Source organism: Anguilla anguilla, chromosome 1, assembly GCF_013347855.1.
Source record: "Anguilla anguilla isolate fAngAng1 chromosome 1, fAngAng1.pri, whole genome shotgun sequence".
Taxonomy (NCBI): domain Eukaryota; kingdom Metazoa; phylum Chordata; class Actinopteri; order Anguilliformes; family Anguillidae; genus Anguilla; species Anguilla anguilla.
Window position 1 is genome coordinate 64030319 of NC_049201.1, and position 13169 is coordinate 64043487.

The 13169-nt window shown below is 36.6% G+C and overlaps 1 protein-coding gene across 1 annotated transcript in view; it reads left to right on the forward strand.

Annotated features, from left to right (window-relative positions):
* LOC118220189 (potassium voltage-gated channel subfamily H member 8-like) overlaps positions 1-13169 on the forward strand; it is a 42024-nt gene that overhangs the window by 2268 nt on the left and 26587 nt on the right. The window lies entirely within an intron of this gene.

Sequence of the window (13169 nt, forward strand, 5' to 3'; positions counted from 1 at the left end):
AATTTTTTTGACAACCCCCCACATTACTTCAATATAAAGTGGGGAAATCCCAAAATGTATTCATATAGCAAAAATCTGTTTTCATAGTTGCTGCACTGTACTCATGAAATATGAATTTTAGCTCAGTTTTGTATTTCCATATTTAGGTCACAGTTTGGCTCCTCAGGCACATGTATGTGTCAGTGTAAGTGCTAGCGATGTATGAAAGGACTTAATATGATCATAGGCAGTTAATTTTGGCAACATGCATATGCTCAGTAAGCGCATATGCTCAGTAGGCAAGCAGTCATTACAAACATGCCAGACAGTGAGCCATAGCCATCCAAGACAACCTGAGAGTCCTTGCTGCTAAAAATACAGCCTTCAATCAAATAGCAAAAAATGTACACATGACTTCAGTGATGATTGACTGCTCAGTGTACAATTCAAAAGCAACTGTGAGGTTTATGAGTCAATATGTTGTATATATGTTTCAATATGTCAACACTAGCTAGTGGCTCTACTCGTGCTGTTGCTATAACATCGTATGAAACAGAAGTATTGCCTGGTTCTATACTGAAATCACTTGCAGTAGCACTGTAAACAATGGGCAGTCAGTTGCTCAAATTGAACATCTTACTTCATTGCAAAGAATTAGTTGAAAATACACATTTCTTGGAAATAATACGTTTTTGAAGGACATGTGATTAGTGCAACGTATAAACATTTCAACCCTCTCTAAACACTATTCTTAACCAAGGGGCTAGTTAAAAATGCTGGCTTCCAAGGTACTTGATCCAAGCTAAAGCCATGAGAGATATGTAGAGATTCTACTCCTGACAATGTATGTACAAGTAAATGTATAATTTTCTATTTTATCTATTTAACTTGATAGATTTACAACACACTAGCTTGGTGAAAATGGGAATTTGGGAATTATAATTGGATAATTGTGAACAGTTGATGTCTGAATACATATACTACAGTCTATCAAAATCTACTTTTTTAATGTTATGATATAGCCATCCCCTCTTTCTCTTTTCCATCAGTATATGGGTCCCAGAGAAAATGCCTTAGCTCAACTCTTTCTTTATTTTTTTTTGAGGGACATGAAATCTCTGTGTGGCTGCCACCTAAACACCAATGTAATAGTGATAGCATCAGTTGATTGACAGCTCGGCTTTGTGTAAATAGATAAAGCAGATTTATTGCAGTCTTGTGGAATACGATATATATTGAAAGATACATTTGACAGATCTTTATATGATGTGTCATACGTCTGTGCAGATGTGTGATTAGTGTCATTATTTGTATAGTTTTGTAAGTGTGGGATTATGGCCATGGGGTTAAATCCATGTGAACACTGAGAGAATGGTTTTACTCAGGTGTGTCTTTCAACAGCAGGAGGCAGAATCACCTGGTCAGCACATTGCTAGTGGTTATTATCTTACCACCAGTCATGTGCCTGCTTCTGGGGTTTGATAACTTTGATTCCAAAAGGCTGTGCCTGAAATCCACACTTCATTTATTCTGTCTTGTGCTGGCAAATGCTGTAGACCAGCTGTCCTTGACACAGAGGGAAAGAAGATTACTTTTGCGTTCAGTCAGGTGAATCGCTGAACAGTTTAGAATAACATTTTTAAAATAACAGCGATAAGTCTAATGGCCGCTGCTGAATACTCCCTGCATACAAGAGTTTATTTTTAATCTGCACAGTTGTTGAAGCACATAATCGATTGGTCTAGTTCATTAAACAAGTAATGAATAGTCATTGAGTTTTGAACAGGACAGTATAACTTAAGCCAGATAATATATATTTTTTTTTAAATAAATGTTTTTACATCCTGTTTTATCAAATATGTAAATCCTATACAAAGAGAGAGTAAGAGAGGGAGAGAGAGATCAGATGAAGAGATGAGATTGCAATTTTTGTAGAAAATAGAGTAATCAGGGAAAATGAGCTCTTCCAAGTGTATTTTTAAATGGATCACATTGCAGCATGACGTGATTCCCATTTAAATATAAGCCAATAAAAATACATCTACAGGAAACAGACACCTGAAATGGACATACAGTTGAGTTGAAAAGTATTGGGACAGTGAGGAAAATAAAAATGGGTGAACTATGTATAAACTATGCATAGAAACAGCTGCAATTCCTACACAGATCACCGGATATATATGTAAATTTAAGTAAAGCTTATATTCATAGTTTTATTTCAAATCCAATGGGCTGTAGTACAGAACCAAAACAACAATAATTGTGTCACTGTCCCAGTATTTTTGTATGAGGAAAAAGAGCCACATGTTGGAGACTTATTTTCTTTTTTTATGCTACATATTTACCCTCCCTTTCTCCTTTACCCTTCCCCCCATCTATAACTGACTCTCCTCTCCTCTTATGTGGAAGAAATGCAACATGCACATTGTCCTTCGCTTAAAGGACATTAATCTCCTCAGGATACAACAGAATGGAAACCAGACAGCATTTCTGTGCATCAATTCAGAATTTACTGGATTTTACTGTTTCCCAAGGAGGTAACACTGCTGTTCTATTCAGCTATTCAGAGAAGTGTTGGATATCCTTCCTGTCTGCAAAAATCTTGTTCTGATCACTGGCTCTGATGGGAAATCTCTGGTTTGTTCTGCTATTTGCCGTTCATGTTTCCTCGTGGAATGATACAGCCCTGATGAACACAGCTGTGTATTACTTCCTGCTGCTTCAGGAAATGGACAGCAGGAAAATGTTCAGCTCTGTGATGTCACATCACGTACTAGCTGAAGGACTAAAATAGAATAAAAATAATAAAATATAATTATTTTAACCCTACACAAATGCAATATATCTTCATGAGCAAAACCACAGTGGGCCAGCCACCAGGGGGACAACATTCTTTTTCCCTTTACTTCTTAGGTTGTAAAGTTTGATAACTGCATGCGCTTGTATAGAAAAACATTGAGATATGCATAATGATTGTTTGAAGTACATTCATTCAACAAGCATTTGAGAGTATTCAATCAATAAATAATATTTGACTGTGTTATACAATGAAACAGTCGTATATTAAGATTAATACAGTTTATAAAGTTTTTGTATGAGTTTCATGGTCTTCACAGATGTTCTTGAATTGCTCGTAATATTCATGAGTGCATTTAGCACAATTCAGCAGTATTATATTAGCTCATTAACCATGCAAGAGCATCACAAGGTTGTTTATTATTTAAACTGTAGCATAATGGAGGGAATAACTGGTAATAAAAAAATGACAGCACATTAATGTATATTAATCTGTCAGAGTACAATTGCGCCATTTGAGGGTTTTGACATAGATTAGTCCCAGTATTATCCTCGGTTTATCTGGATACATTGCGCAAACTTCTATCTCCAGAAGCATATGGGGAGTAATTACCGCAATGTGCTGACACTTCCCTGAAAGAGATATCTGTGCTGCGTGTGCATGCGTGCATGCATGCATGTGTGTAATGTGATTAGTTTCTCAATGGCTACAGATTTAATTAAGCCTTTTAAGATTCACACTATGAAGCTGATTAATAGAATTATGCAGCAAATATATGTTTAAAGCTTGTCTAAGATTCCACTAGAATCCACTAGATTAAGTAGGCTTCTAATGCTGGTGATCAGTAGACACATTACTTGTCCTGCTCAATTCCATTGTTCAAAAATGGTAAATGTTATTTTCAGCGTCATAGTAATGAGTTGCGATAAAATATTTTTGAAGAAATATATTCCCGAAAACGATTCAATAAAATCACAGTTGGGGCGATGGTTGTGGCGTGCTCGTTTGGGCTTCTAAAAGGCTGTTTGAGCTAATAACTTCATTGAGGTTTCACTGATTTAAAGGCAAGTGTTCCACACTGGAGAAGACTCTGCTTCATCTGCAAGGCTGTCTCAAGGCCTTAGCAGATACAGCAAAGGTTTATTTGGGGTCTCGCCTTCAGGGAGGTGTTCCTTCACCATGCCCTCATTCATATGCAGTGCCATTTCTCATAAATGATAGGTTGCAGACATGAATTGAGCAACTGCTGCATGGCCCCATTTTGTGACCTCCATATCTAAATAATTGAGTCAATATTATGCATGTCTACTTGACTGCTGGCCTTGGATCACTACCTGACTACATCAGAGGCAGTGCAAAAGGTAAGTACATGCATCACAGTGGTACTGGTGGTGAGTCCGAATACATTGTGTCAAGAAAGGTACCCCAGTACCAGTATTAAAAAATGTGTAAAACCAAAAATGGTAAAAAATAATTTGGACAACTGTTTGGTTCAGGAGCAGTATAGAGCAGGAAAGAAACATCTGTACAAATATGCTCTCATTAGAAATGTATCTACTTGGAAAATGTATTTGTTTCCATTTTGTTGTTCATAAAATGATACTTTTAACAAGTCCTGTTGCCATGTTTACCTTGTTTACCATTTGCTGGGCAACAAACCACTTGTGGTCATGTAACATATCAGTCAAGATTACTTCTTCCCTAGCACTCTAATGTTAAAGTAACACATTGAAGAGGATACCTTAAGATGACAAATTTACACATAGAAAGGGAAATGCATTTTGGTGAAGCATTTGATCAACATTTTATTTTGGTATGTTTCATGGAAACCAGTTCCAAATAATACAACAAATGATAGTCCAAAGAACACTTTTTTTTCCAGATTCAGGTTTGCACTAATTAAAGCAGGTGGTAACCTAAAACAGTTATTTCATAACAAGAGTTTAGGAGATTTAGTGGAGATCACAGATGTGTTAGTGTGATAGAAGAAGTACATATATTCAGAACTGTAACTGACATTTATTCTAAACTATCTAATAAGAAGTATATTGATCTTCTAAAAAATGTGGTTGTTGCATAGCTCCAAAGGCCTGTTTGTCACCATGAGAACAAGGACATGTTTGGCAACATCTGTCAATACCTATTCTAAATTTAAAAGACATTATAAAAATATGTCGAAGTCACAGGAGACTGGATATTGTTTGCAAAAACTGCAGATTTTTTATTCTCCGTCACTGTGTAATATGTGCTTCAACACAGTGGTTCACTAACAAAAAGGAGGCCAACTGCATTGGCTTCAAGTGCCTTTACAAGTGAATCAACATGAGTGCTCTCAACTACTTAAAGGTGTTGTTAATTTAGTATGACAGAGATTATTCTCTTAGAAAACTGAAATTGTTTATTTCAAAGTCTCAAGGGTACATAATAAGCCTGAAAAAAGGCTTTTAGTTTTAAGGTGCTAAGTGAACTGAGTGATCTGCCTGCACAATGAAAAGCCATTAGTCATTGTACAGCATTTAAAAATCCCTGACAACATTTTTAGAGACAAGGTGTTCTTGTTGTTGAACATGAAAGCTGTAATTTATTTATCATGTTTTGTTTCATTATATATTGAGGACCTAATCCCAAATAATACTCATTATAATGCATATGAAATAATTAAAGTATTAAGTACACAATTTGATGGTAGTCTACAACTGGCAAATGAACGTTGCTTACTTGTTGATGTCATAGTGCTGTGAAAAAAATTATTTGCCCCCTTCCTAATTTCCTCTCTTATTGCATAATTGTCACACTGAATGGTTTCAGATCTGTAGATAATGTAATATTAAACAAAGGGAACCTGTGTAAACACAAAACACATTTTTTTAAATTATATCATTATTTTCATCCATCCATCATATGTACCTGCTTATTCCTGGTCAGTGTTGCAGGAGGTGCTGAAGCCTATTACAGTGTGCATTTACGAGAGGCAAGGATACACCCTATCCAATCCATCACAGGGCACACACCATTTACTGACCATTAATTCACACACACATACCTAGGGCAATTTAGAGTCTCCAAATAGCCTATCTGCATGTCTATGGACTTTCCACATAGAAAGGGCCAAGCTGGGATTTGAACCCACTTTCTTGCTGTGAAGTAATAGTGCTACTGTGAAGTAATAGTGCTACCCACTGCGCCACCGTGCCCTATTTCACATTTTTTAAGAAAAAAAGTTATCAAACACACATATAACCCATGTGATGAAGTAATTTCCCCCTTAAACGTAATAACTGGTTGCACCACCTTTAGTAGCAATTATTGCAACCAAACGTTTCCTATTATTTGATGTCTTTCACATCACTGTGGAGGAATTTTAGCCCACTCTTCTTTGCAGAACGGCGTAAATGCAGATAAATTGGCAGGTTTCTGTGCATTAATTGCTCATTTAAGGTCCTACCACAGCATCACTGTGGGATTCAAGTCAGGATTTTGACTAGGCCTCTTCAAATCTTTAATTGTATTTATTTTCAGCCATTCAGATGTGGACTTGCTTTTGAATTTTGGATCATTGTCTTATTTCATAACACAATTACGCTTCAGCCTCAGCTCATGAACAATTGATATTCTCCTTAAGAATATTTTTTTTTCCCTCAAGAATTTTCTGGTACCGACCAGAATTTAAGGTTCCTTCAATAATGACAAGTCGTCTAAGGTCCTGAGGCAGCAAAGCATCCACACACCATCACACTATCACCCCCATGTTTGACTGTTGGTATGATGTTCTTATTATGAAATATTGTATTTGCTTTACAAGGGTCATCCAGGCATTTTTTTGCTAATGTGAGATCAGCCTGTTTGTCTTAGTTATCAGTGGTTTCTACCTCACTACTCTCCCATGAATCCCATTTTTGCCCAGTCTCTTTCTTATTGTGGAGTCATGAACACAGACTTTAGCTGAGGCTAAAGGGGCCTGCAGTTCTTTGAATTTTCTTCTGGGATATTTTGTGACTTCCTGGTTGAGTTGTCTCTGTGCCCTTGGGGATATTTTGGCAGGCCAGCCTCTCCTGGGCAGATTCACAAGTGTTGTTCAGTATTAGAAATGGCTCTGTAACCCTTTCCAGTCTGATGTATTTCAACAACTTTTTTCTCATCTCTTCTTGAATTTCCTTTGATTGTGGCATGTGTGCTTGAATAAATGTTGTGGTAACTCCTTCACTCTGATGGTAAAGTTCAATATGAGTGAGGTTTAGATTCAACAGAACTGACCGTAATTAAGCCTGGCTGTGTTCAATCAGCTGGGGCAAGAACTTCTTCATGGCACTGTACTCTTTTACCAAAACATCTATATACCCCAAATAGGTGCTTTTAAAATAAATGTTTTGAAAAGTTTAAAGTAGTAATGGTTTGAAAATGTTCATTGTTCAATCGGAGGAAAACCGCTTTTGAAAGAATATAAACTTGACACCCATATCCAGGTCAATATACTGTATATGTTATGGTGTTTGTAATGCTGTCTTCACTGAAATAAAAAATCTTAAGCAAAAGTGTTCTTCTTAGGAATTAAGCCAGCAAAATTGTATTTATATATACACACACACAACTGTCATATTTCAAACATGATGACAGTTATTGTCACAGGACCTTGTGCTAACATTATATTAAATGTATATGTATAAAATATATAAAATATGCAATATTATAAAGCCTCATTGTTTGTCCCTGAGGGAATTTCATTTTCAATTAAGATAATTTTGGTAAGAATTTCAGAAATGATTCAAAACACAATATTTAATACTGTAGACATCGTTCAATTTCCCCCCGTATTCTCACATAGCAGTTGTGGTAGGTTGGTTGGGCTGGTTGGTTTAAAAATAGTGCAGTGTTGGCAGGGTCATTAATTATATAGTCCCTATCTAGTTAAAAAAGGGCAAAATAGTATTTCTCTCACAACTATATTTTATCTTGACTGTACACTGTGTGTTCTACAGTTCACACTTCACACCAATCATTTTATGTAGTTATGTAAGTTTCATTATGCATTAAAATGTATACCCTACAGTAATAGCATATAACATATTGACTATAACTTATTTTAGTTATTATTCGTTTTATAGCTCTATATGTTTCATGTTTCATTCAAAACATGTTTTCTCCAGGTCTTTCTATTATTCTCATACACTTGTAGTAGTTTATAATACCTAATTAAATTACGATACCTAATTAAATTATCAAAGTCAAAGAGCATTCAGAAACTGTATTGTCAGCATTATTCTGTATTTTTCATATTAAAGATCCTGTGGAATGCACCATGGTTCAAAAAATGGGGAAGTAAATTGCTAAAATGATCAAAAACAATTGACATATATGCATGAGAAAGAAATCTCTGGTGGGGGGATTCCTTCAGAGATGTATTTCTTTATCTCAGTTTAATGAAATCCCGTAGACTGGCCATGAAGGAACACCCGTTGATATCCTGCCGTTGCTCACAGAAGAACCAGCTTTGCCTTCCAGAATGTCTCAACCAGAAAATATATGATTTTTTTAGTTATTCTTAGTGAAGCCCTGAAAGAAAACCCTGAAAGAAAAGGGAGACAAGTGAATTACTAGAAATTACTACAATTATTAGAAAACCTTTAATGATGCTTTACAGTGGTCTACTGAGTATAAGTTTGTTCCTTAAATTGATTCTAGTCTAGTCATAATTCACAGGTTCTTACCTTGCTGCTTTGCCAAAAGCTTTGATACATGAAGCCTTCTCAGTTGCTCAGTGGTTCTTTTGTTAATAGATCCCTTTCAATAAAACTACACTATATACGTGTTTATCACACCACTGTATTTGTACTTTTTGCATAATTCTGAATATAATTTCTTCAACATACTATGGCCCACTCCATTGCTGCTGGTTGAAGTTCAGATGCCACTGTATTATTAACTCAGAGACCCACTGAGAGAGGCAGTGTTGGCACCTTTTCTAGTATTCACTAACATCTTATGTTCAACTGATAGCGCAGGTGTTACAGATTTACAGATGAGGACCGGAGTACAGTTTGGAAATGAAGCTAACAGACATAAATTAAAATCAGAAGACAGGCTTTACCATGAACAATTCTGACCTTTTAACTTTCATCAAAATGTGTCTGCTACTGCAGCCCAGAGAGCAGCCAAACCACTCTGCCAGCAATCTGTAAATGCAAGACTACAGAGCAGAGCCACAGACATTCACATATACCCCAGACATTACTGTGATGGAAGCACTGCTGCTGCCTTTCATCTGCCTCTGCTTCAGTGCTCTTTCTTGAATTGAAGGCATCCATAACAACAGAATAGACTTGTCATTCCCGACATCAGAAGTCTAGGTCCCTTGTCACTTTGCCCACATTACAATAGCTGTATTAAATAGTAAAGATATTCAACCCTTGTGTGTGTACTATAACAGTGTTTGTGTCAGAAAACGCATACCATACAGTGTATCAAAATTAAAGAAGTTCTGCTGTATGTTTTCAGTAAATTAATTATCTGGTCTGTAAAAAAGTGCACGCACAGCAATATTGCGAGGCTACACACACACACACAAAATCATGAGTGTATTATCTGCTAATGTATTTAATGAAAGGCCATTTTTGCAAATGACTTTGTCTACCATCTGAAGTGGCAGCGGAAAATTCCATCACTACTCTCATGGAAATATTGCCAGTAGGTGCAATTGGAATCAGATTCATAGCAAAGGAGAAGTACAGAGAGCAGCTGGCTGCACAGTTCTGTGATTGTTTCTGTACTGTAGTGGCACACACTCTGCAGTGCCTCCTCAGTTGGCCTTGTGAGCTGCCAGCCCTGCATGATTTATCAAAACTGTCTAATTTCAGACATGCCTACACCATAAATGCCATTGTCATTTTTTGTCTAAATTATCATTCTTAATGTACTATTAATATTTATGTATACTTAGAAATTACTCATTCATTTGACTTGATAACTGAACAGTGTCTTGAGGTCTGATTAGTATGTAGAGCGGTGAGCACAAAAAGCCTTTTGCAGCGAAAGCAAAATGGAAATAACAACTGTGAAGATAAAATCAGTGTGTAGAATGAAAAGTTCTGCTTTCTACTGAGTGCAATGGCAGATGATTTACCCTATTGACGTCATTAAAAATCCTTCCACCCTGTAACGTTAAAATAATTAAAAACTTTAATACATACGGTGGTTGTCAATGTGGTTGTGTCGGAAGTTAAGGGTTTTTATTAATTGCAGGAATGTAGAAATAACGTTACAGAAATGATCTAAGACTGATAGTTTACCAGTAGGCTCAGACTTCATTGCTACCATTCACTGCTGTGTTCAAAGACATCCCATGAAGAAGAATTTGTATGCTTCAGTACATGTTCAAATAATTAGATTAAAGAATTAAATTGATTTTCATTTTTCTCCATTTGACTGACAGACTGTTCAGTAGCTGTACGCATTGCACGGCTCATCTTCTGGAGAAATGTCCCATGAGCACTTCCTGTTGACTCACTGTCCAGCACTCGTAAATGGGAATACCCCGAAGGAACCTACTCAAGCCTTCTTGACAGGACCTCAGACTTCGGTTTGTGACAAGTTCTTCAGACTCTGTCCTGTACCAGAGCTTTGGGACAGTGGGAATATCAATCAAAAATATAGTTTTTGGCACTATGGATATGACATTTCAATGTCCTTTCGCTATATGTTGTCTTCCTCCCAAGGGTTACCAAAACATTGTGTTTCAGTCTATGCTACTTTCCTTCATTCAGTCTATTATTATAAACTGACAGGGAACATTCAAACTGACAAGCCCAATTTGAAAATGAGTATTTACATGTTGATGGTGGCCATTACAGATCCAGCAAACTTGAAAGCTGTGAACTCTTTGCTGACGTGTTGTTTTAATGCTTTTTTTGCATTCACAAATGGTGAGAAATATTTTTTAATGATTCTTGCAAGAAAAAGCCTGTGCCGAATTTCTCCTTTCTGTATGTAGCATGGAAATGACACTCTTTGCCAATTTTGTGCGGGTAAGGCACACTAAATTGAAAATGCCTGAGCATTGCCCTTTCTGTGGTTGCGGAGAAAGCAATATGCTTTTTTCTTTTCACAAAAATTAAGAGACCTTCAAGAAATGTGTTTTATTTCTGGTGTCCAAGGGCACTGCAATATTAGAATAACCTGTACAGTTAGTATTTGCTGTGCCCATTTTCACCATTAACTTTTTGCAGAACACAGTGGGTACTGTAATAAATAGTCATTTTATTTAAATAATTGCTTGGTCATATAATTTCTCAATGTGACAGCTTATCGCTTTACCGGTACTGACTATACCTTAGGGACTATACTGGCATCATGACATGTCGTATAAAGCAGCTAACACTATGCCCTGTAAATACAGGGTGAGTAGTCAAGCAATGTCACCAATATGGTTTCATTATGAGAGTAAGCTCGCAAGCTATCTAACTTGGGTTTTGACTGATTTTGGTAGAAGGCTTGATGAAAACCGTGTGAATTTACTGATGTTAATAGCTTGCTAACCTAGATCGCTAGCTACCCAGAAGTCAAATGCTGGTCATTCTTACAGGTTAAACGTTTTCTGTCGCTGGGATGGACTAGTAGGCTACTGGCTCATACATTATGGTGCAATTTCTCCCATCATACCCATCATAGTTTATTTAGCTGGTGTCAGCGGCAGAGATAGTGTCATTTTCTGTGTAGTTCACTATGTTCTAATTACAGTCTTGTGTGAATCCATTTGGTGGGCTGGATATCATTTCCTTAGTGAATATGCCAAGTGAATATTCATTAGAACAGAGCATGCCCCCTCAGTCTCCACCCCCCCCCCCCCCACCCCACCCCCCCACCCCCCAGCCCCCCGTCTATTCAGATTGTATATTTAGTACATATACACCTAGAGAAAAATGATTGATTTCCCATTTATAAAAGCTGAAAGCTTAAGTTGTTTCCTATGGTTTAATGGAGACTTCTAAATTAAAACAAAAAAACAAGGACCAATGCTTAAAAGATTTAGGTTGAAATTATGACTAGCCCAAGTGCAGTGACAGAGGCCTGAAACTTTTTAATCAGACCTCTGTCAGTGCACTAGGGCAGTCATACTTTCTTTGTTCAGCAGGAAGACTTTCTCTTTTTGGCTTACGAACACCATTTCCAGCAGAAACCAAACTTGATTTTTCATTCATTTTGGTTTGTAACAACTCTGTGGAATACACATCAATTCAGTGAGAGGCCACTAGAGCCTTGCTGTCACACTGCACCTTAGAACAAAGTATTGAAGCAATGATTTCATCATTATTGGACCAAGGTTGCATGCATATAAATCCAGTGACCTGGAAAACAATAGCCTCCACTGTTATCACTGTGATAGTAACAGTGTGGAAATCTACCTACAATTGGAATGGTAGTGAATTATATATTTATTGTTTAGTGTGTCATAAACAAATTTTTACATTTACTGTGTCCAGTAAATTTAATGCCAGTGCCACCATGCCTTTGAAGAGTTCACTGACAGGTCAAAAGAGATGTCCAGCAGCTCTGAAATGGATGAGAAGGAAATTTGAATGAATCTTATCTTATTCATGCATAATATATTAATAAATTCTATATTAATTCAATTTTAATGTTCCTGACTTTTCATCTTATATTTAAATGTGGCACTCTACAATTCATACATATATCTCACAGTTGATCTTATATATTTTTAAATAATTGCTGGTAAATCAAAAATCTGTTAGCCCCATAAAACTTGAAATGGCTTACTCATTCAGAGATTTCAACTTTTAAGAGAAACAATTTGGTTATTTTTAAGTATACTTCACACAGTGCATACTTCTGTAAGAGAAGTGGGCATGCTTTTTTGTTTTTGCTATTATTAATTTTCATGTTGGGCATATTTTCTTATTGTGAATGACATACTGAATCAAGCATGCCCTATTTAAACTTAATGACTTAATGAAGCATTTCCAAGCCAAAATCATGTACAGTTCAACACGGTACTCCGTAATATTGCAACATTTTAACAACCTTGTCTTGCTTTTTTTAAGGTAGTTGTACATTGCCAGGAATCACCGATTAAATCAGATTCCAGGAATCTAATCTCATGAATTGCAGCTTCCCTTTCCAGGCACTCTAGAGAGAGCATCTTGGGTCAAGGTTGGTCAAAGCCAGTGGAAATAAACCAAGGTTTCCTGGGGGCTCGGTGAGCTGCCACATTGAAATGCCTGAAATTGGGTACATATGAGCAGTTAGAAGCACTTCATCATTTTTCATAGGCAAAACAAAATGGTGTCTACAGTACCATATATAGTTGAATGGCTTTAAATATGAAAAGGCATTTTGTACAGATTTGTACAGGTGATAGGCATATGCCTTCATGACAAATATT